This window comes from Hemitrygon akajei, chromosome 27 (assembly GCF_048418815.1).
Source record: "Hemitrygon akajei chromosome 27, sHemAka1.3, whole genome shotgun sequence".
Lineage (NCBI taxonomy): Eukaryota > Metazoa > Chordata > Chondrichthyes > Myliobatiformes > Dasyatidae > Hemitrygon > Hemitrygon akajei.
Window position 1 is genome coordinate 12126203 of NC_133150.1, and position 24359 is coordinate 12150561.

The window sequence follows — 24359 nt, forward strand, 5'->3', positions numbered from 1 at the left end:
TGTGGCTGGTGGCCTTTTGGAGCAAAGGAAGGCTGGAGGACGACTGTAGAATATTGGGGGTAACAATTGGGCTTACAGCACTGTGTATTGTACTCGTGTTTCATGCATAATTTAGTTGGGAGTTCATGAGTCATGCTGGACTGAGGGTTGTGGGACGTGCCTTATTCTGCTTGTGGAAAGTCACTTCTGTTGTGACGTTAGTTTAGAAACTGCAGCTGGTCCTCCCATTGGATAGCTGACTGGTATCCCATTTCAAATATCCTGGGTATGTAAAATAACACGTGGAAGGGCCTTGCTCTCTCCTTCCTTTGTTTAAGACAAGATAATCACACACTTTTAACTAAATATGTCTGTTGAATATTCCAGTTTCTAGTGTCTGTAACTTGGGGGAACATTAATGTTCTGTGAAATTTTACTATTTGTAATTAAATGATTAATATACCTATTCACAGAGATTACGTTCTGTATCTGTTGCCAGACCCACAAACCTGATTCAACATTATACTGGAAGACCACAATCTGTGCAGATAGGTAATAACATCTCCTCCTCACTATCAATCAACTCTGCCGCACCTTGGGGATATGTGCTCAGCCGATTACTCTACTCTCTCCAAGGCCATGGCTATGTGGCTATGCACAGCTGAAATGCCATCCAACAACTTGCTGATAATGACAGTTTCTCAGATAGTGAAGAGAGGGAGTAGAGGAGTGAGATATACCAGCAAGTAGACTGGTGTTACAGTAACAACCTTGCACTCAACGTCGTTAAGACTAAAGTACTGATTGTGGACCTCAGAAAGGGTAAGACGAAGGCACACGAACCAATCCTTATTGAGGGATCAGAAGTGGAGAGAGTGAGCAACTTCAGGTTCCCAGTGTCAATATCTCTGAGGATATAACCTGATCTCAACATATTGATACAGCTATAATGAAGGCGAGACAGCAGCTATATTTGATTAGGAGCTATATTTGATTAGGAGTTAGGTTTGTCACCTAAAACACTCGAAAACTTCTTCAGATGTACAGTGGAGAAAATTCTGACAGGCTGCTTCAGCATCTGGTATGGGAGAGGGCTACCACACAGGATCAAAACAAGCTACAGAAAATTGTAAAATGAGTCACTCCATCATAGCTGCTAGCCTCTGTAGTTTTCCAAGACATTTTTAAGAAGTATTGCCTCTGAAAGGTGGAATCCATTTTTAAGGAACCCCATCACCCAGGCATGCCCTCTTCTCATTGTTAATGTCGACAAGGAGGTACAGAGGCCTGAAGGTACACACTCAGCCATTCAGGAACAGCTTCTTCCCCTCTGTCATCAGATTTTTAAATGTTTATTGAACCAATGAAGACTACATCACTTTTCTATTATTTCTTTCTTTGCACTATTTTAATTTAACTACTTAATATACATATATTTACTGTAATCAATTATTTTTCAATAGCTTTTATCATGTATTGCATTGTACTGCTGCCACTAAGTTAACAAATCACACGACACATGTTGGTGATGTTAAACCTGACTCTGAAACTATAAATATACCTATAACCTACTAAAACATTATGGTATGTTATGCAGGACTCGCTGTTAATATCCCTTACATACACTCCTGAGACATGCTGCCTGGACTCTGCGGGGTAGCCAAATGAGTGGCGCCCTCTCTCCTCAGTGTTTCGCTGATAGGCCCATGACATCTCCAGAAGGTTCAGCAATGAATCCTGGCGTCCCAGGCTCACCTCCTTGATGCCATTCACTCACTTGGGTGCCCAGATGGAATCCCTTCTCTACATCAAGTGCCTCTGACTACCCTTTTCAGCAGCTCTGGAGAGGTATTTCACAGCTTGTCAGTGTGTCTTCCCTCGCACTCTCAACTCCCGGAGTAGCCTCAATGTTGATCTGGCTACAAATCCTCTGCAGCCGACTTCAACCAGTTGCACCCTTGCTTTCCAGCCACGTTACTGCACATAACCTATGATAACATACATATCAATTGTATCAAAAATACTGAAACCACTGCATTATTGTCTAATGTAAGGAAACATCACTTGGATGGGAGTTTATTCCCATGTGCCTACTACCTTTGCTCTTCCACACAGGGTGGGAGCAGACTTGGGGGCTGCCGTTAGTGCAGATATTGGGTGAAGTGGCACCCTCACTCTGTGGTGTACCCCCTGGCACAGACCACAAACGACGTTGGTCCAGTCGCACTCTCCTGTTGATGCTGCAGTCTCTTCTTGAGTTTGGTGAAGACATAGATCCAGTAGCAGGCCTCTGTGCCATTGAGGGTCACCAGGTCTGTGTTTTCATTCCTGCCTTTGAATACAATAGTGAAGCAGCAGCTGGTAGGCATCTCCTTCGCATACCGCTGCATGACCTCTGACTGATGACCTGGCTTCAACTCCTGCATGTCGTAAATCAATGCTGCAGGGGTTCAGGGATGGGGTTGGGGGGGAGGAGAAAAACAACAGCAGAGATCAGAATAGGAGATTCAGGTTCATAAAGATAAGAGATTCTGCTGGTCCTGGAAATTCAGAGTAACACACTATTTGCTTATTATTTATTTAGAAATATAGCACAGAGTCGGTCCTTCTGTCCCAATGAGCAGCACTGCCCAACAGCCCACCTACTGAACTCTAGCCGAATCACTGGACAATTTACAATGACCAGTTATGTTTCTGTAGCACAAATTCTTCTCTATTCGTGATGATGAGAGTCTCTGTCAGTCAGAGTTGACCATGGATATCATGTCTTCACTATCTAGGTACAGAACTCTGGGTGGTATATGGAAAGCAGGCTGTAGCAAACTCCCCCTCTCCACGCATCTGATGAATTCAAAGGAATGGCACAGACCAATACAGTTTGGTACCAGCAGCGTCACAGGAGTTACTAGCACTGAACTCAATGGAAGACTGCCTTAGGGGAATCCTGCTCCACTTTACTCTGGCTTCTGCACACTTCCTTTTCAATTCTGACGAAGGATCTCAGCCTGAAATGTTGACTCTATATTCCAATCTACTGATGCCACCTGACCTGCTGAGTTCCTGCAGCATATGGTGTGTTATGCTTGTTTAAACAGTGATGGCTGCATTGTAAACAAATATCAAATTAGTTTACACCCAGAATCTCAGCAAACACGGAAATAAACAATCAATTCAACATAATAAACAGCAGCAAAATGACTGCCTTTGGACATCAGACCTGCTCCACCATTCCATCATGAGTAATTTATTAATCATCTCAATCCCATTCTACTGCATTCTCCCCATCACCTTGGACACCCTTACTAATCAAGAACCCATCAATCTCCACTTCAAATATTCCCAATACATCAACCTACACTACCATCTGTGGAAATGAATTCCTTCCATTCACCACCCTCTAGCTAAAGAAATTCCATTTCCTCTGTCGTAAAGGGATGTCTCTCAATTCTGAGTATGTGCCCACTTGTCCTGGTCTCTTCAAATATTGGAAACATACTCTCCACGTCCACAAGATCTAGCCTTCCAATATTCAATAGTTCTAAATAAGATACCCCCTCATTCTTCTAAACTCCAGTCAGTACAAGCCCTGAGCCATCAAGTGCTCTTCATATGTTAATCTACTCATTCCCAGGATCATTCTAGTGAACTTCCTCTCGACCCTTTCCCATGCCAGCACATTCTTACTTATATAAAGTCCCCAAAACAGCTGACAACACTCAAGAGCAGTCCGACCAATGCCTTGTGAAGCCATAGCATTACATTTATAATTTTATATTGCAGTCCTCTTGAAATGAATGCTAACATTGCATTTGCCTTCCTTACCTCTGACTCAAGTCTGCAAGTTACTGGAAGAAACTGGTCCTGGTACCTCCTCATTGAGTCATTCCCTACACAGTTGAACATGCTTACCAAAACCTGTTTCAATCAAACAAGCGTTCAGAATCCCATCAATTAGTTATCAGCTAGGTTATCACTTTGCAGTGCCAAACATCATAATTGGGGTTTGATTCCCACGAATGTCTGTAAGGATTTTGTATGACTGGAATAGTTCCTTCTGGGTGCTATTTAAACCATTTAGAAATTCTTGGACTGTGCTGGACCCTGACACAAATTCAGCCATTTCACTGACCATTTCAATGTACATGTGATAAATTAAGCTAATCTTTAAAAGGACAGCCTAGATTGCTTCACAGAGAGATAAAAAGAGAGGAGGCAGCCAAGAAAGAGATGGCAATCAGAAAGATGAATTCAGCACTACCAAAGAACAGAATCAGCGTTCATTTTTGAGTCACAGTCTTTTCTACTTAATAATACTGTTTAAACTTGAATTACACTCAATGGCCACTATATAAGGTACAGCTGCACACCTGCTTGTTAATACAACAATCTTATCAGCCAACCATGTGACAGCAAGTCAATTCATGAAAGTATGCAGACATGGTGAAGATTTCAGCTGTTATTCAGACCAAACATCAAAATGCAGGAAGAAACGTGACCTCAATGACTTTGACAGTGGAACAATTGTTGATGCCTGATGGGGTGATTTGAGTATTTCAGAAACTGATATTGTTTTGGGATTTTCACACTCACCAGTTTCGAGAGTTTACAGAAAACAATGGGATAAAGAATAAAGACATCCAGTGAGCGGCAGTTCTGTGGGCAAAAATGCCATGTGAACAAGAGAGGTCAGAGGAGAATGGCCAGATTAGTTCAAACTGTCAAGATCATGGCAGTAACTCAGATAATCATGCGTTACAAGAGTGGTGTGCAGAAATGCAAGTGTGAATGCAGAGTATGTCAGTTTGAAGTGGGTTGGTTCCAGCAGCAGAAGACTGCGAAGATATAAATTTGTGCCGATACATTAAATTTCTCAAACTCTCTCAAGTAAAAATTGAGAGATTTATTTATATAACCCTTTTTTTAACCTTCATCTACTCCATAAGAATTGGGATTCCAGCCATCTGATTTTGATGAAATATAAGGACTCATCTTCTCAATTTCTTGATTGACTGTCCTATCTTCAGACACTGGTTTTCTAACTCTGGAAGCCCCTCTGTTGCTTTTGTGTCACCCCATTCCACTTCTCTGCCTACCTTAATCTTCTTGCTTTTCGGAATCATCTTGGTTGTCCCCTTTTGCATCCTGACCACCCTCTCCTCGGTCGCTTCCACTCCCCAGCCGACCTCACCCCCACAGAGATCTTTCGCTCACTTACTGGCCTGTTGGCCACAGATTCCATTCTCCCACTCAACCACTCAATTTCTGGTCCAGCTTCCTACTTCTGGCCCTTCCTACTGAACTTCCAGCAGGTTAACCAGCCAAAGAAGATGGCAGCCACGCATGGCGACATTCCGAGGACCATCAGCGCCGTGAGTATGTGGAGTTACTTCGGTCAGATACAGAACTGCTGCCTATTTCAAGGGAATATGGTCCGAGCTTCAAACGATATTCCAGAGACAAAGTAATAAGACATCATCATCTTCAGCATAGAGGGGAATGGACTTGTCAGGTACAGTTTCCATCCTGCAGTTAATGGACTGTTGAATAGCTCCATAGTATTCTTCACAATCTACCACATTGTGATTCAGCATGTGAATACAAGAAATTGAAGCGTGTTGTGGAAACAGCTCAGCACATCATGGAAACCAACTTCCTGCAGTACAATAAAAAAGAGTTGTCACTTCACAATCTACCTCATTACAATTTCACATGTAATGGCAGGCAGTGACTAGTGGGGTACCACAAGGCTCAGTGCTGGGACCCCAGTTAGCTGTGAGGAGGATGCTAAAAGGATGCAGGGTGACTTCGATAGGTTAGGTGAGTGGGCAAATTCAAGGCAGATGCAATTTAAAGTGGATAAATGTGAGGTTATCCACTCTGGTTGCAAGAACAGGAAAACAGATTATTATATGAACGGTGGCCGATTAGGAAAAGGGGAGATGCAACGAGACCTGGGTGTCATTGAAGGTGGGCATGCAGGTACAGCAGGCGGTGAAAAAGGCAAATGGTATGTTGGCATTCATAGCAAAAGGATTTGAGTATAGGAGCAGGGAGGTTCTACTGCAGTTGTACAAGGCCTTGCTGAGACCGCACCTAGAATATTGTGTGCAGTTTTGGTCCACTAATCTGAGGAAAGACATTCTTGCCATAGAGGGATGGCAGGACTTTCATATGAAGAAAGACTGGATCGACTAGGCTTATACTCACTGGAATTTAGAAGACTGAGGGGGGATCTTATTGAAACGTATAAAATGCTAAAGGGATTGGACAGGCTAGATGCAGGAAGATTGTTTCCGATGTTGGGGAAGTCCAGAACGAGAGGTCACAGTTTAAGGATAAAGGGGAAGCTTTTTAGGACCGAGATGAGGAAAAACTTCACAGAGAATGGTGAATCTGTGGAATTCTCTGCCACAGGAAACAGTTGAGGCTGGTTCATTGGCTATATTTAAGAGGAAGTTAGATATGGCCCTTGTGGCTAAAGGGATCGGGGGTATGGAGAGAAAGCAGGTACAGGGTTCTGAGTTGGATGATCAGCCATGATCATACTGAATGGCGGTGCAGGCTCGAAGGGCCAAATGGCCTACTCCTGCACCTATTTTCTATGTTTCTATGTTTTTTTTCTATGTGACTCCATTCATTGTATCCTGTACCATGCATTTTGACTGGTTGCATAAACTTCATATATGGAGGTGCAATTGCACAGGATTGGGAAAAGTGACAGAGTGTTGTAAACTTCATAATGAGCACTAGTTTCCTTGGCATCAAGGACTTCATCAAAACGTGTTAACATTAAACTGTGGCAGCCCCATGAATCAGAATATGCCTCTTCTCATTGCTACCATCATTGAGGAGGTACATGAGACCAAAATCCCACACTCAACATTTTAGGAAGAGCTTTTTGCACTCCACCATCGGATTCATGAAAGATCTTGGAATACGACCTCACAAGGCAGTCTGCAGCAAAGCCAGTCAGCAAGTCTCAAGCTGGAGGCTGGTCCAGTTGCCTTCCCACTGACACATGTGTGTTATACTTATAAAATGTGACATGAAGGCTGCAATTACTGCGGTGGGATCATCTGCCCCTAATGACTAAATTGCAAAGAGGTGAGGATCCATGCAACATTATCTACCCCTACAACCTCCATTAAATCCCTGACACTTATCATATTTTGAAAGGAACTTCAATTCAGTTTTCTTGACAAGTCCACATTCTTATATTGCCCCATAGAATTTCAATATATTGTAGCACTTTAAAAAATATTTATGGCATGTATCTCAGAAACACTAAAAAGCTAAATTTATTTTTCTATGTATATTCAATACTGAAACTATGTTTGAAATCAAGAGCTATTTCTTCAAAAAAAAATCCCCTGCAAAATATGTCTTGTGTATCTTATAAGGCTTTTTCCTCTTTGCTTATACCTCATTTATATTCAGTCCTTTCCGACTCTACTAAATGGGTAAGTTGCTACAATCTTTTTCTTAAGCCTCTATTTTGCTTATTCTTAAAAAGAGTAAGGATCCAACTGAATGCTCTTCTTATAAACCTATTTCCTTACTTAACGTTACTAAAATTTTATCTAAACTTTTGGCTCGTAGGATTGAAAATATTTTGCCAACTATTATCTCTGATGATCAGACTGGATTTATCAAAAATCGATACACCCACTTTAATATTCATCGTTTACTGATTGTTATTTATTCTCCTTCTAAAGAGATTTTGGAATCTGTGATATCCTTAGATGCTGAGAAAGCCTTTCATCAGGGTGAATGGTATTATCTATTTAAAACTTTAGGAAAATTTAACTTTGTGCCCGAGTTTATTCAATGGATTAAATTACTTTATTTATCGGCCTCCGTTCAGGTTCTTACTAACTCTCAGTACTCTAAACCATTTAAACATCTTTATAGAACTAGAGAAGGTTGTCCTTTGATTTTTGATTTGGTTTTAGAATCTTGAGCTACTGCTTTCAGGGAATCTAATATCACTAGTATTTGAAGGAGGGGTATTACCCACAAAGTTTCGCTTTATGCTGATGGCATTTTGCTCTACATTTCTAATGTGGAGTCTTCTTTACCTTCTTTATTCTCTAGCTTTAGTCAATTAACTTTCTTAAGAGTGAACTTTATCCTTTGAATAATTTGGTATTAGTTAATACTAACCGTCCTTCTAAATTTGTAAGAAATCATATTACTTATTTGGGTGTAACAATCACTAGGAACTCTAAATTCCTTTTTAAAGAAAATTTTTTTACACTTCTGAGTTATGTTCAGAAGGTACTATCTAATTGATCACTCCTCTCTTTATCGTTGATTAGCCAAATCAATTCTATTAAAATGAATATTTTGCCTAGATTTTTATATTTATTTCAGTCCATACCTGTTTTTATTCCTAAATCCTTTTTTGATTCTTTGGATTCTATTATATCTCCTTATATAGGAAATAATAACATTTCTCAATTAAATAAAGTTCATCTGCACAAAGCTAAAAAGAATGGAGGTTTAGCCTTACCCAATGTTAGGTTTAATTACTGGGCAGTCAATATACGGAATCTTACCTTTTGGTTATATTAATCGAGAGGACTGTCCAGTCTGGGTTTCTTTGGAAGCCAACTCTGTTATAAATTTTCTATTACTTCTCTTCTTGGATCCTCAACTATTTTAAGTAAATTAAAAGATAATTTTGTAGTTAAACACACTTTGAGGATTTGGGTATAATCTAGAAAATATTTTGGTTTGTTGAGTTTTTCACTTTCCAGTCCCATTTTTCTAACTATTTATTTAAACTTTCTATGTCTGATGATGTTTTTAAAGAGTGGAATAGATTGGGTATTAAACGTTTTCATGATTTGTTTGTTGGAGATAGTCTCCCTTCATTTGAACAACTGTTACTTTAAGTGTAGTCTACCGAGAACTCACTTTTTTTGATATTTACAAATTAGGGTCTTTTTGCTTTCTCAAGTACAGATATTTCCTAAGAGTCTAGATAAAAGTTTACTTGATATGATTTTTAATTTGAAACCTTTCTATAATGCATCTATATCTAATATTTATGGTACGTTGTTGGGAATGAGAAATATTCTTTTAGATAAAATTGAAAATCTTTGCAAACAAGATTTACAGATTTCAATTTCTGAGGACACATGAAATAAAATTTTTAAGTTGGTTACGAACTGAGGAAGGAGAACGCCGTCCGCCATTTTAAGTCGGATCGCGAAGTCATCCGCTATTTTAAGTCATTGCCGTTGACACTATGTTGAGTGTTTAACTTTGTATTTGGCTTAAATTAGGAGCAGAATTAGGCTATCTGGCTGATTGTGTCTATTCCACCATTCATTCATGGCTGATTTACTTCGCTCTTTCAACCACAGTTTTCCTGCATTCTCCCCATAACCATCAATGCTTCACTAATCAGGCACTTATTAACCTCCACTTTAAAGATACCCAATGACTTAGCCTCCAGAGCTGTCTGCAGCAATGACCTTCACAGTTTAACCACCCTCTGGCTAAAGAAATTTTCCCCCTTCTCAGAATAGAAGCGGTGTCTTTCAATTCTGTGCCTGTGTCCTTTGGTCGTAGACTCCCCTACTATAAATGCCATCCTGTCGACAACCACTCCATCTTGCCTTTCAATATTTGAAAGGTTTCAAGGAGATCCCCCCTAATTTTTCTCAACTATTACGGCCCAGAGCCATCAGCCACCAATAATGTTAACCCTTTCATTCTTGGGTTTACTCCCATGTTCCTCTGGACCCTGTCCCAAGCCTACAATGCTAGCAAATCCTTTATTACCTGGGGGCCACAAAACTTCTCACAATGCCCAGAATAAGGATCAGGCTTAATATCACTGGCATATGCTGTGAAGCTTGTTAACTTTGTTATAGTAGTAGAATATTGGTAATACAGAAAGCAAACTGCTGATTACACCAAGTTTAAATATGTATACCAAATAGTTAAATTAAGTAAGTTGTGCAAAAGCATTAATCAAAAAGTAGTGAGGTAGTGTTCATAGTTTCAATGTCCATTCAGAAATTGGATGGCAGAGAGAAATAAGCTGTTCCTGAATGGCTGAGTGTGTGCCTTCAGGTTTCTGTACCTTTTGTCTGATGGTAACATGAGAAGGGGGCATCTCCTGGGTGGTGGAGGTCCTTAATGATGGACGCAGTCTTTTTGAGACACCCCTCCTTGAAGGTATTTTTAATACTATGGGGGCTCCTAGCCATGATGGAGCTGGTTCATTTTAAAACACTCTGCAGGTTACTTCAATCCTGCGGAGTAGACACACCCCGTACCAGTTCGTGATGAAGCCAATCAGAAATCTTTAAATGTTTCAGGTAACATTCCAAATCTCCTCAAATTCTGACTGAAATATAGCCATTGTTTTGCCTTCTTTATAGCTGCATTGATCTGCTGAGACAGAGGTCCTCAGAAACTTAGGAACTTGAAACTGTTCACTTTCTCTCCACTTCTGATCCCTCTATAAGGATTGCTGACTTTTCCCTCATTTCCCTCTCTGAAGAACACAATCAGCTCTTTGGACTTACTGACTTTGATTACAAGGTTGTTGCTGTGACACCACTCAACTCGCTGGTACATCTCACTCCTGTACACCTTCTCGTCACCATCTGAGATTCTGCCAACAATGGTTGTTTCATTAGCACATGTAGAGATGACATTTGATCTGTGCCCAGCCACCCAGTCAGAGGTACACAGAGAGTAAAGAAGTGGGCTAAGCCACATCCCTGAGATGCCCCAGTGTTGATTGTCAGCGAGGTGAAGATGTTGTTACCAAACTGCACAGACTGTGGCCTTCTGGTTAGGAAGTCCAGCATCCAGTTGCAGAAGGACATGCAGTATCCTCAGAACAAAAGCCAGGGTACTCAGCAGATTAACAAAGGGAGAAATTGGGGCAAAGTGAGGCATTTAGAAATAGCTCATTCATCTCAAAGGTATAATGTGACAATTCTTGTGCATGCTGATGTCCTGGGAAAACCAGCTCAAAGACTCAAGAGATGATGTAAATGCCATGTTTATCAAAGCTTCCTTGTTATAATATAGGACCTGCTTGCAAGTTTGGAACACAACCAATGCACATCCACAGTCCATTATCATTCCCTCTCCCACCTCATGGTGAAGCAGCTCACACCATCGCCTCATAGGAGGAATGTGGAAGCAATAGAGACTCTGCAGAGGAAATTTATAATGATGGTATCTGGACTAGTGTACATATGTCATGAGGATAGGTTAAGCAAGTAGGGTGTTCTCTTTGGAGCGAAGGAGGATGAGAAGAGACTTAATCGAAGTGTACAAGATGATAAGAGGCATTGATTGAGTGGATAGCCAGAGACTTTTTCCCAGGTCAAAAATGGCTAATGCTAAGGGGCATAATTTTAAGGTGATTGGAGGAAGTATAGGGTGCATGTCAGAGGTCGTTTTTTTTAAACTACACAGAACAATGAGTGCGTGGAACACACTGCCAGCAGTGGTGGTAAAGGCAGATACATTAGGGACGTTGAAGAGATCTCGTCCACATGTCACCAATCATCACAGTTCATCCTTCTTCTCACATCTCCCACCTTTCCCCTGATCATGTTCACCTCTCACCTATCAGTTTTTACTGTTCCCTCTCCTCTCATCCTCTTCTCTGGCTTTTGCTTCCTTCCTATGCCAGACAATTGAAGGGTCTTGGCCCAAAATGTCAACTGTTTATTCTAGTTTATAGATACTGCCTGACCAGTTACATTCCTCCAGTATTTTGCTATGAGCCTGTGATGCTCACCAGCTTCACCTTAAGTCTCCCTAGATTCCACCACTCACCTATCCACTAATGGCTATTGACAGTGACCAACTAACCTAAAGTCCTTGAAAGCCACCGATGTCACCAGAGACTCCTCCCACATGGGTCATTCTCTCTTCTCCCCGTTCCTGTTGGGCAGAAAATATAACCGCTCAAGAACAGAAGGACAGCTATAGAAGGATGCTATAACATTCTTGAGATGTCCTCTTATGCAATAAAAATGTACTTCAGATCTCACAATCCACATAACTTGAACTGATGCAAAATGACATATTTCACTGCATGTCTCAGTGTACATGTGACAAATACACTCCAGGGCCACTTTAATTGTTCCTGTACCCTAATAAAATGGCCACCGAGTGGACACCCATGGTCTTCTGCCACTGCAGCCCATCCACCTCACGATTCAATGTGTGGTCCACTCAGTGATACTCTTCTCATACCACTGTGGCAACGTGCTCAGTTGAGATATTGTCACCTTCAAGCAGTCCGACCATTCTTCTCTGACCTCTCTCATTAACGGGCATTTTCTCCCGCAGAACTGCTGCTCACTGGATGTTATTAGCTTTTCACATCACTCTCTGTAAACTTTAGAGACTGCTGTGCATCAACATTTAGGAGATCAGCAGCTTCAGAGATACTCAAACCACATCATCTGGCACCAACCATCACCAATGTTCAAATTTACTTAGATCACATTTCTTTCCCACAATGATGTTTGGTCTGAACAACAACTGAACCTCTTGACCATGTCTGCATGCTTTTATGCATTGAGTTGCCGCCACATGATTGGCCGATCAGTTATTTGCATTAATGAGCAGGTGTACAGGGGTGCCTAATAAAATGGCCATTGAGTGTATGTTATGCATTTTGGTATTGTTTTTCCTTTGTACGACCTCAATGTACTTACATTTTTAAATAATCTGTGCAGCTGTCAGTTGTATTCATTGTCATATGTAAAGTACATGTGTGAACAGGGGCAATGACAAACTTACTTGCAACAGCATCACAGGCTCATAGAATCAGATCAGCAGCATTCATTAGAAAATAAAATTATTTGCAACGTATTGAAAAAAGAACATAATTACAAAAAATCAAGGTCCATTTCAGTGCAAAGTGAATTATACAAAACACAGTTGTATACTGTATCTCGTCATGTGTGAGAATAATTCCCTAATTATTAATAGTGGAAGGAAACTGAAGCTCCCAGAGTAAACAGATGCAACAGGGAGAAGGTGCAAACTCCACACAGACAACATCAAAGGTCAAGGGGTGCAGTAGTTAGTGCAACACAATTACAGCTTGTGCCGTGGGTGCTTGGACCTGTAACCCGTCTGTACAGAGTTTGTACGTTCTTCCCGTCAGTGCGTGGGTTTCCTCCGGGTGCCCCAGTTTCCATCCACAGTCCAAAGACGTACTAGTTGGTAGGCTAGTTGGTCATTGTAAGTTGTGCTGTGATTATGTTAGTGTTAAATAGGTGGGTTGCTGGGCAGCACGGCTCAATGGGCCAGAAGGGCCTGTTCCACGCTGCTTCTCTAAATGAAATAAGTAAAATGTATACTGGTGCCTTGACGTAGAAACTCCACTGGCTTCAGCATGGAGCCATATCAGGAATCATGGACTCATCACAGGCAGGGTTGTTGCTCTGGACAAATACTTTTGTAAGCTTTCTTTAAACATGCTCCCTCTCCCATCATCCTTCCAAAGCTTGTCAACACTCACAGACTGATTCCTGGCCAACCAACATCAGGATCTTTTGGAAATTGTACAACACTGTCAGACAGTCATCCGGGAGTTTGTAAAAGTGGGATTTCGCCCATGAGCCAGATTTATCTTCTGCATGTGGTTACCCGTCAGCATGGCTTAATATCTTCATCCTTGATGAGGACAACAGAGACTGAGCATCAGTCAGAGATGTTGTCAGGGAAGGGGAGGGTGGGATGCAGGGTAGTGAAGAGAAAGAAGACGAGTGGGGGTTCAGATGGGGCGGGCAATTCAAGAGTGAGGAACTGATAGCCATAAGGAGTTGGGAATGAGGAAGGTAGGGGTGAGCAATGGAGAGAGAGGAAATTTGTTAATGTACGGGAAGTTGAAGAAATTACAATGAATGAGACTGAACACCACAGCAGTGTGGGCCTTTCAGCCAACAATATTCTGCAAACCACTTAAGCTGATCGAAGATCAATCTAATCTTCCCTCCTACAGTAACACTCAATGTTTCTATTTTCCATATGCCTATGAGAGTTTCTTCAAAGTACCTAATTTATCTATCTCCACCTCGATCCCTGGTGTGGTTCAGCACACATACCAGGCTCTGTAAAGAAACCCTTCTTACCTCTTTCTGCCCTGGGAAAAAGCTTCTGGATATCCACTCAATCAATGCTGGTTATGATCTTGTAACCTCTATTAAGTTACCTCTAATGCTTCTTCACCCTAAAGAGAAAAGCCTCAGCTCACTCATCCTATCCTCAGAAGACAATATGAGGATAGGTTGAACAAGTCCAGGCAGCAACCTGTTGAGCATCCACTACACAACAGATAGGAGAGAGGAGGAACAGTAACAGTTTAGTGAAAATTGTAAGCTTTTAATTGATCTTGGAGTTGGTTAATAAGTTGGCACAACATCGAGGGTCGAACGTCCTGCTGTAATGTTCTATATAAGAGTTCAGAAGAGACTCAACAGAATGATTCTGGGAGCAATTCCTGAAGTTGCAGGAGGTGAGCAGCTGGGCGACTGTCAGGAGAAATAGAAACAGGCAATTAGAGCAGAACACACCTGTGGCCATCCCCTCAAAAATAAGTATACTGCTTCGAATACTTTTGTGGGGAATGACTTCCTGGGAGAATGTCACGGTGACCAGGTCTCAGGCACTGAGCATGGGTCCGTAGTGCAGAAGGGAAAGAGAGAGAAGAAGAGAGTAGTAGCAATAGGGGACTCAATAACAAGGGGAACAGATGGGAGATTCTGTGGACATGAAAGGGGATGCAGTGGATGTGGTCTATCTGGGCTTTCAGAAGACCTTTGACAAGCTGCCACACATGATGATGTCTACCTAGTTAATAGCCCGTGGTATTCCAGTAAGGTTACTAACATTATTAGAGTATTTCCTGATTGGTAGGAGGCAGCAAGTGGGAATAAAAAGATCATTTTCAGGTTGGCTGCCAGTAACTCGTCCTGTTCTACAGGGGTCGGTATTGGGACCACTTCTTTTTATGCTGTATATAAATGATTTAGCTGATGGAATAGAAGACTTTGTTGCCAAGTTTGCAGATGATATGAAGATTGGTGGAGGCACAAGTAGTGTTGAGGAAACAGGTAGGATGCAGAAGGACTTGGACAGATTAGGAGAACAGGCAAGAAAGTGGCAAATGACATACAAAGTTAGAAAATCATGGTCATGCACTCTGGTATTGGAAATAAATGTGCAGAATATTTTCAAAATGGGGAGAAGAGCCAAAAATCTGAGTTGCAAAGGGACTTGGGAGTCCTTGTGCAGAACACCCTAAAGGTTAACTTGCAGGTAGAGTAAGTGGTGAGGAAGGCAAATTCATTGCAAAAGGTCTAGAATACAAGAGCAAGGATGCGTTGCTGAGGCTTATCAGGCATTGATGAAGCCTCAACTTGAGTATTGTGAACAGTTCTGGGCCCCTCATCTTAGAAAAGATGTGCTGGCATTGTAAAGGGTCCAGAGGAAGTTCACAAGGAAGATTCCAGGAATAAAAGGGTTATCATACTGTTACGCCTGTGGGTAACAGTAGCCCCCTCCGTTTTGAGAATCTCAAGATCGCTATTAATTCAGGTCAGGAGACCCAGGAAATGAGAGAGAGACGCAGAATCCACAGGGGGGTTTGGAATGTCCTGGCCCCTCAATGATACAAAGATACGGGAAACGGCCATTGTCTCTTGGAGACGGAATTGTGTATTGAGCACTGTGCTATTCATCGACGCCCTCAAGGAATGAGCAACGTGGGCTGGTTTGGGGGGGGGGGGGTGGCATCATCCCAACCTGATTGACATCTGAGACCCCGTGAGTAAGGATAAAAGAAGGTCTGGGGAAGAACCCCTTTTAGACACACCAGGAGAAACGCTAGAAATCCCGTGACAGCATTTAATAGCGACAGCCGGTGGAAGGTCCACGTGTGTCCTTTCCCATTGCCCGGGATTGAGGCCTTACCATGGAAGACGGCTTAGCTAAAGAAGAGATCACCACCGACGACATTTCAAAGGATCGACATCATAAAAAGGAAAACGGGCAAGTTCTAAAAACATCGTCTCTCTCTCCAACCAAAAGCTGCAGCTTGAATGAACTTGAGTGACTTTTATATTTCCATTGGACAATACATTATCCCCTAGACAACGATAGAGCTATTTCTTATTATTATTATACCCGCGCTTTTAGATTTAGTATTGACGACGTATATTATCTGTATGTTTACATTGATATTATTTTTGTGTATTTTTATCAATAAATACTGTTAAAAATAGTACCATCACACTTCAAAGGACATCTCTATCTTTGCTGGTAAGTGAGCCAGTTACGGGGTTCGTAACAATACGAGGAACGTTTCATGGCTCTGGTTCTGGAATTCAGAAGGACGAGGGGGGAAGAGATGATTGAAAGATAAGGGTGTGAAAGGAAAAGTTAGGCAGGAGCAGAGAGTAAAGTGGAGAAGGTTAAAAGCTGCAGCGGAGAGAGCAAGGAGCTGAAATACTCTCATCATATATGACAATCATATATTGACTGCTTTCACCATGTGCAGAGTCGAGCCACTAGAGGAACTCAGCAGGTCAGGTCAAATATATTCAGCAGAATGATCTCAGCCCGAATTTTCAGCCATCCATTTCTCTCCTTGGATGCTGCCTGACCTGCAGAGTACCTCTGGTTCTCCCTGTTTTCACACTCCACATCCCAGCATTTGCTGCCCCTTGTGTCTCTGTTTTGATGAAGACCATCGTGCATCATGAATAATCTGTGGTACTTTTGGCTGAATGTCATTGTCTATATGGTAACAATCAGTTACCCGAAGCCCAGCTCTCACAATTGGAAGTGAACAAGCACCAAGATATCTGGTGTCACTGAGATGGTAACGTCTCAATCCGAGGGAACACAAGGCCTTTTCAGCTCTTCTGAGACCCTGAAGGTTCTGGTCCAAACACACAGACACCATGGCTAACAAAGCCCCCCAGTACCACTCCTCCCTCTGGATGTTAAAGAAATTCAGCAAGTCCCCTTTGACCATCACCAATTTCACTCAGCACATCACGTAGAAAGAATCCTATCCGGGATGTATCACAGTTTGGTACAGCAACTGCTCTGCCAGTGAATGTAGGACACAGCAGTGAGCTGTGCACACAGCTCAACATATCACAGAAACCAGTCCATGGATTCAGCACACACTTCTCACTGCCTCAGTAGAGCAGCCAACATAATCAAAGATCCACCCACACCCAACAATCTCTCTGAAAGCATGTACCATCAGTCTCAAGAACAGTCTCACCCCCACTGTTATAAATCTACTGAACTACTACTGTACGAATTGCACATCCCCACACAACCTACCACAACATGGCCTTGCACCTACACACTTTCTCTGTAACACTTCATTCTGCATTCTCTTATTGCTTTTCCCTGGTACAACCTCAATGCACTAATGTCATAAAATGATCTACATGAATGGTGTGCAAAACAGTTTTTACCAATGCAACTTGGTACATGTAACAATAATAAACTACTTACAGTCATGGAACCGTCTCAAATTGTCGCCATTTCCAGAGAAGTGTGAGATGCCATGTGCTGTCAGTACTTTCAGTTCCCAGTCCAGGAACTTCAGTTTATGATAGAGGATGCATTCTCCTGCATGGTGGGGAAAGGAAGGGTTAAATAATGGATGGGTATGGCGATAAAGACCACTTGATTGGACACACTAGTACTGAGATATAGATCACGTTAAAGGACAGTCCACGGAAGGTGGATTTCCGCTAAGGTACAGAGTAAAATTCTGGATGATTAGAAAACAAAAAATGTTGATTTTACAGAATGTCCCAAGATTGCAAAACAAAGCACATTCAAAACAAAGGATCGGCAGTAAGGAAAGTGAATGCCCTGTTGGCATTCATTTCAAGAGGAATAGTGTATAAGAGTAAGGAGGTGTTGATAAGGCTCTATGGAGCACTTGTGAGACCCCATTTGGAATACTGTGTGCAGTTTTGGGCCCCCTATCTTAGAAAGGATGAGCTGATATTGGAGAGAGTTCAGAGAAGATTCACGCACTAGGATGATTTCTGGAATGCAGGGACTAACATATGAGGAGTGTTTGTTGGCTCTTGGATTGTATTCATTAGAGTATAGAAGAATGAGAGGGGATCTCATAGAAACATTTCAAATGTTAAAAGGCTTGGACAGAGTAGATGTGGAAATGCCGTTTCTCTTGGTGGGTGAGTCCAGGACAAGAGGTCACAGTCTTAGAATTAGAGGGTACCCATTTAAAACAGAGATGAGGAGAAATTTTTCTTAGCCAGAGGGTCGTGGATTTATGGAATTCGTTGTCTCATACACCTGTGGAGGCCCAATCATTGAGGGCGTTTGAGGAGGAGATTGATAGGTATCTAATTAGTCAAGGTATCAAGGGGTATGCGGAAAAAGCCAGAAATTGGAACTAGATGGGAGAATAGTTTAGCTCATGGTGGAGTGGCAGAGCAGACACGATGGGCTGAAAGGCCTACTTCTGTTCCTTTGTCTTGTGATCTTGTGAATTGGCTGCCATTTCGTTCAGTAGCTGTCAGTTAATGCAACACTTTACAGTGCCAACATTCTCTAAATGGGGTTCAATTCCCACCGCCGTCTGTGAGTTTATATGTTCTACCCATGACAGTGTGGGTTTCCTCCGCGTACTCCCATTTCCTCCCACATTTCAACAACAGATTATGGTCAGTACAGTCTGGGCCTGCCATGTTGGTGCTGGAAGTACGGTGACACTTGTACACTGTCCCCAGCACAGTCTTCAGACTGTGTTTATCATTGACACAAAAAACATATTTCACCGTATGTTTAGGTGAAATTGTGACAAATAAAGTCAATCATAAATCTCTCCTCTCTTACCTTAGACCTCTAGTTCCTCATTCACCAAAGCCGGGAAAAATACTGAGTACATTCACCCTATCTGTGCCCACCATGACATTTTACACCTCCATAAGATCACCCTTAGTCTCCAATGAATAACGCCCTCAGCTGACCAAAACTCAAGATCTAAGATGCAGTACAGCTTATATTTACATCTGTCTTCACTATCATTCAGCACTCTTGATTGAACTCTGATGTTTTGTAGTCACCACTGTACTTATTGCTGGAATTACTGAGCAAGCAATTTCAATGTTTTTGTCACATAAAGCAAGATGCAAATTGTACAGAGTGAACCTTAAGCATTTTCCCTTCACTGATATCAGTGGTGTTCTAGATGAAATAGCGCCAACCTAAATTTATTAAACAGAAAAAAAGATTTCATTTATTTCTGACAAATATATCAAAAAAACAGGTTTTGTATCATTTTTGTGTCAATCACCAACAGTGTGAGAATGAACTTCCTTACCACTGACTCAAACTACAAGTTACCCTTATGGAATCTTGCACGAGGTGCACAAGTCCCTTTGTAACTCTGATTTCTGTAAATACTCCCCATTTAGAAATTCCTTGAACATTACAAAGCAGGGCACTACAAGAAACTGGTACATCCTTATTGAGTCCTTCCTTAAGCTCATTTGAACTTGTTTACCAGGACAGTTTCCAAACAAACAATAGTTCAGAACTCCCCCTTCTACTGAATGGCTCGGGTATCACTATTCCATAGTCAATAGTGAAATCGCTTTGCATTGCCCACGAACATAAATAGGGCTCATTTCCCACCCATGTCTGTAAGGAGTTTGTACGACTGCATGGATTTACTCTGGGTGCTCCGGTTTCCTCCCACATTCCAAAGATGGATAGGTTCAGGTTGATGAATTATGGAATACTATGTTGTTACCAGAAGCGTGGTGACCCTTGTGGGCTGCCCACCAGCACATCCTTGGACTGTGCTGTTTGTCATTGCAAAAAGATGTATTTCACAGAAGGCTTCAATGCAAATCTGAAAAATAAAACTAATCTTTAAAAGACTGGCCTCAATTACTTCTCTGAGCAAGGTAAAAAGGGAGAAGCAGTTCGAGATTGAGATGTGTAAAGAGAAAGATAAACTCAGCATTACTCAGGAACAGGCAAGTCAGCTTCGTGAAAAATGTCAAACCTTGAAGGGATGGGCGACGGTGACAGAAGACCGTGAACCACTTCATTCGACACAGGAGACTACTGCATTGATTTCATATTAAAACTAAACTTGATGCATTTTTTCCTTGACATTTACCTGCTCACTCTCTCACGCACACAGACAGATCTATTTTACTATAATTTTTGCCTTCATCTGCTCCATAAGAGTTGGGATTAGACCACCTCTATTTTTTACTTGATCTCTTCGGGCACTGCGCCGTGTTGTTCTGTGTTTTATCTGGACCCCCAGCCTCTCTTCGTTGTTCAGCTCCTGATCATCTCCGACTCTTCCTCTGTCTTCACTTCACATTTTCACTCTCTCCTCACCAGGATCCCAGTTTCCGTCCATCCTGTTCATCTTTGGGCCAAATGCCAGTTCCTGAGGTTTGATCCCCTGCCCCTTTCCTCAGAGCCCGTCCCTGCTTCCATATTCCCGCCTGTAAATTGTGGCATCCAGGCTCCGGATCCATATCCAGATTCAGTCTCCCCTCACCCACATGCACGTTCCCAACCTCCTGATCTGATTCCCTCTCCCCTGGATCCAGGCTTCCAGCCTCCTGATTCTCCAGTCTCCCGGCTCCGCTCCCCAACCTTCCGACTAGGCCGTGCCGCCCCAGCTTGGGGTTCCCCGGTCGCATCCTCTCCCCCACGGGCATAATTCCCTCAATTCCTGACCTCTCGGCCACCGACTCCCTTCTCCTGCTCACACTCCGGCTCGGCCGCCCCAGCTTGGCGACCCTTCCTGCCCCACATCGGGCGGCCGAACAGCCGAAGCCGAGGGCGGCCCCACCGGCAGACAGTCGCAGCCGCCAGCGCTGGGGGTCTCCGGACTTCCACCGGTCGGACGGGGCCCATATCTGGGGAAATGTCCGTGTGACGGACAGCAGTTATCAGACTATTGAACCGAGTGTGGCAGACACGGAGGGTGAGGGAGTGTGGGGGGAGGATTGGGCCGGGAGAGCAGCTCACGGGGAGCGGACACAACCGGAGAGTGTCGGCTCTGGCGGTTTGCACCGCCGGCAATGTAAGTGAGGGGAGCCGATGGGAGGAAAGTGCTGGGTTTTGGCGAGGAGAAAGAGTTGGGGCTGGGCGGGTTCCTGACAGGTGCAACCCACCATCAGTACAGAAGAAGAATAGTCTATCGAGACATTCTACAGCACAACCAGATGGACTCATGGCTTCACAATCTCCCTCATTATCATCTTGTCCGTGACTACAAGACATTCAGAGGATTATGGAGACACATCACAGAAATCAATCTCCCCCTGGGAACTCTGTCTCCACTTCTCACTGCCTCGGGAAAGCAGCCAGCAAAATCAACGCTAATTTCTAAATAGAAGAATACAGAGTTCAAGAAAATACATATTATAAAACAAAAGAATGATGTAATAATACCAAATAGATTATATTTGAATCACATTAACGAATTCCTTACCCTATATTGATGTAGATTACATTAATTCATATGTTGAGATATGAATAATTTTTAATATATATAAAACAATCTATACCCACTACCAAAGCCAAAGCTGTTTGTAAAGAACAAAAAGGAGAAAAACCCTTATCAGATAATGAAATATGCTATTAACAAGCATCTGTACTTTAATGAGAAATCAAAGGTTTTGAAAATAATTCAAAAACAGCCCTCGAAAATTTTGAAAGTCTTGGTTAGATTCAGAAATTGAACAACAAATCTTTTCTAAATTTAAGTATGCCATAACATCCCGTAACCAGTGAGCGTGAGTAGGCGGAGCAGCATCCTTCCTTTTAAGCAAGAACGCCCTCCGAGACATAACAGAGATAAAAGCCAGAATGTGCTAGTCAGATGTCTTCAAAATGGTATCTTTCCCTCCAACAATACCAAATAAAGCAGTCAATGGATTAGGCTTAAATTTTACTTTAAAAAGAACAGAAAATGATTGGAAAATTTCCTTCCAATATTTTTTAAGTCTTGCCATGTTCAAAACATATGAATGAATGAAGCTTCTCCATTGTTACACCTATCTTGGTAGGGAGATATATCCATATAAAAATGAGATAGCTTATCCTTTGTCATTTAAGCCCTATGGACCACTTTAAATTGTAGGAGGGAATGACAGGCACATAACGATGAAGTATTAACCAGTTTAAAAATGTCATTCCAAGTTTCTTCAGAAATTGAAGTCTGTAAATCTTGTTCCCAAAGATTTTTGATATTATCTAAAGAATCATTTCTCATCCCCATCAGTGTATCATAAATATTGGATATTGAACCATTATAAAAAGGTTTCAAATTAAGAATTTCATCTAATAAGAAATTATCAGGACTTTTAGGAAATGTACATAATTGAGATCGCAGAAAATCTCCAATTTGTAAATATTGAAAAAAGTGGGTTTTTGGTAAACTATATTTAGTTGACAGTTGTTCGAAAGAAGAAAGACTAACTCCAACAAACAGATCCTGCAATCATTTAATACCTAATCTATCCCACTGTTTAAAAACTGCATCAGTCATAGAGGGCTTAAAAATAACTAAGAAAAATAGGATGAGAGAGGGAAAATCTCAATAAACCAAAGTGTTTTCTAAATTGTATCCAGATCCACAAGGTATGTTTAACTACCACATTTTCAGTTATTTTACTAAAAGATAAAGGAAGTGAAGATCCCAAAAGAGAGATGATAGAAAATTTATTAACAGAGTTAGCATCTGAAGAAACCCACCCCGGACAGTCCTCATGATTAATATAATTGAACCAAAACGTAAGATTCCGTATATTAACTGCCCAATAATAAAAGCTAAAATTTGGTTAAGGTAAACCTCCACTCTTTTTAACTTTCTAGAGATGAACTTTATTCAATCGAGGATGTTTATTTCTCCATACCTAAAGATAAAAGAGTCAACAGAATCAAAAAAGGATTTAGGAATAAAGACAGGTAAGGACTGGAAAAGGTATATAAATTTAGGTAAGATATTCATTTTAATAAAATTAATTCAGACAACCAATGATAACGAAAGAGGCGACTAATTTGATAATGTTCTTTTTATATAATTTTAAAAAGTTCAAAGTAAATTTATTATCAAAGTGCATATGTCACCTTATACAAACGTGAGATGTATCTTCTTACAGGCACACTCAATAAATCCAATAACCGTAACAGAATCAACGAAAGACCATGCCAGCAGGATGGACAAGCAGTATACAAATGACCACAAGCTGCAAATACAAATAAAAGAAATAATAAGATAAAATATTTATATAATTATAATAAATAAGCAATAAATATCAAGAACATGAGGGCTATGTCGGGGGAAGATTTAGATGGAACTTAAAAGGTTGTTATAGGAACGTGGTTTGAATGGTCTGTACTGTGCTGTAATGTTCTATATTTTCTTGATGGAATACAGACCTTACAATTTACCTTATTCTGATTTTGCATCTTATTGTTTAACTGCACTGCACTGCTCTATCTCTGTAGTTGTTCAACTTGCTTATTCTAAACTCGTGAAAGATCAATAATTACAAGATCCAATAGTTTTTGCCACACAATGTGGGACCGGTTACTAAAAAGAAACAGAAATCGAAGAATTCATTGGTCAAAGAAAGCAATTTTTGATGCACATCCATGAGATAAGAGAGCTTCTTCCGTTCTTGAATTATCAGAGAAATCATCCAATTCTGCTTCAGCACAGCATTTAAAGGGAGTTCATCAGTGAGAACAAAACTGTATTTTACTTTGTTTGTGGTGGATCCAGACTGGGAAATTACGAGTTGCAACTCTAATGGGCCAAGATATCAGCCTTCATAAATTTATGGGTTAAGAATAAGTTCTGTGGCTGAGAAGTGGCAGATGCAGTTTAAACAACAACACACATAAAATGCTGGTGGAACACAGCAGGCCAGGCAACATCTATAGGGAGAAGCGATGTCAACGTTTCGGCCCGAGACCCTTCGTCAGGACTAACCGAAAGGAAAGATAGTAAGAGATTTGAAAGTAGAGGGGGGAGGGGGAAATGCAAAATGATAGGAGTAGACCGGAGGGGGTGGGATGAAGCTAAGAGCGGGAAAGGTGATTGGCGAAAGTGATACAGAGCTGGAGAAGGGAAAGGATCATGGGACGGGAGGCCTCAGGAGAAAGAAAGGAGGGGGGGAGCACCAGAGGGAGATGGAGAACAGGCAAACAACTAAATATGTCAGGGATGGGGTAAGAAGGGGAGGAGGGGCATTAACAGAAGTTAGAGAAGTCAATGTTCATGCCATCAGGTTGGAGGCTACCCAGCCGGTATATAAGGTGTTGTTCCTCCAACC

At 41.7% G+C, this 24359-nt stretch overlaps 1 long non-coding RNA gene across 1 annotated transcript in view; it reads right to left on the reverse strand.

Annotated features, from left to right (window-relative positions):
* Window positions 1–550: 550 nt before the first annotated feature.
* Window positions 551–24359, reverse strand: part of LOC140717128 (uncharacterized) — a 43364-nt gene continuing 19555 nt past the window's right edge. The window contains exons 4-8 of the long non-coding RNA XR_012096453.1: window positions 23149–23267; window positions 17515–17631; window positions 13499–13653; window positions 2077–2419; window positions 551–1967 (exon numbers count right to left, since the gene is read on the reverse strand). This is a non-coding gene — a long non-coding RNA (uncharacterized lncRNA). The remainder of the gene's footprint in view (window positions 1968–2076; window positions 2420–13498; window positions 13654–17514; window positions 17632–23148; window positions 23268–24359) is intronic.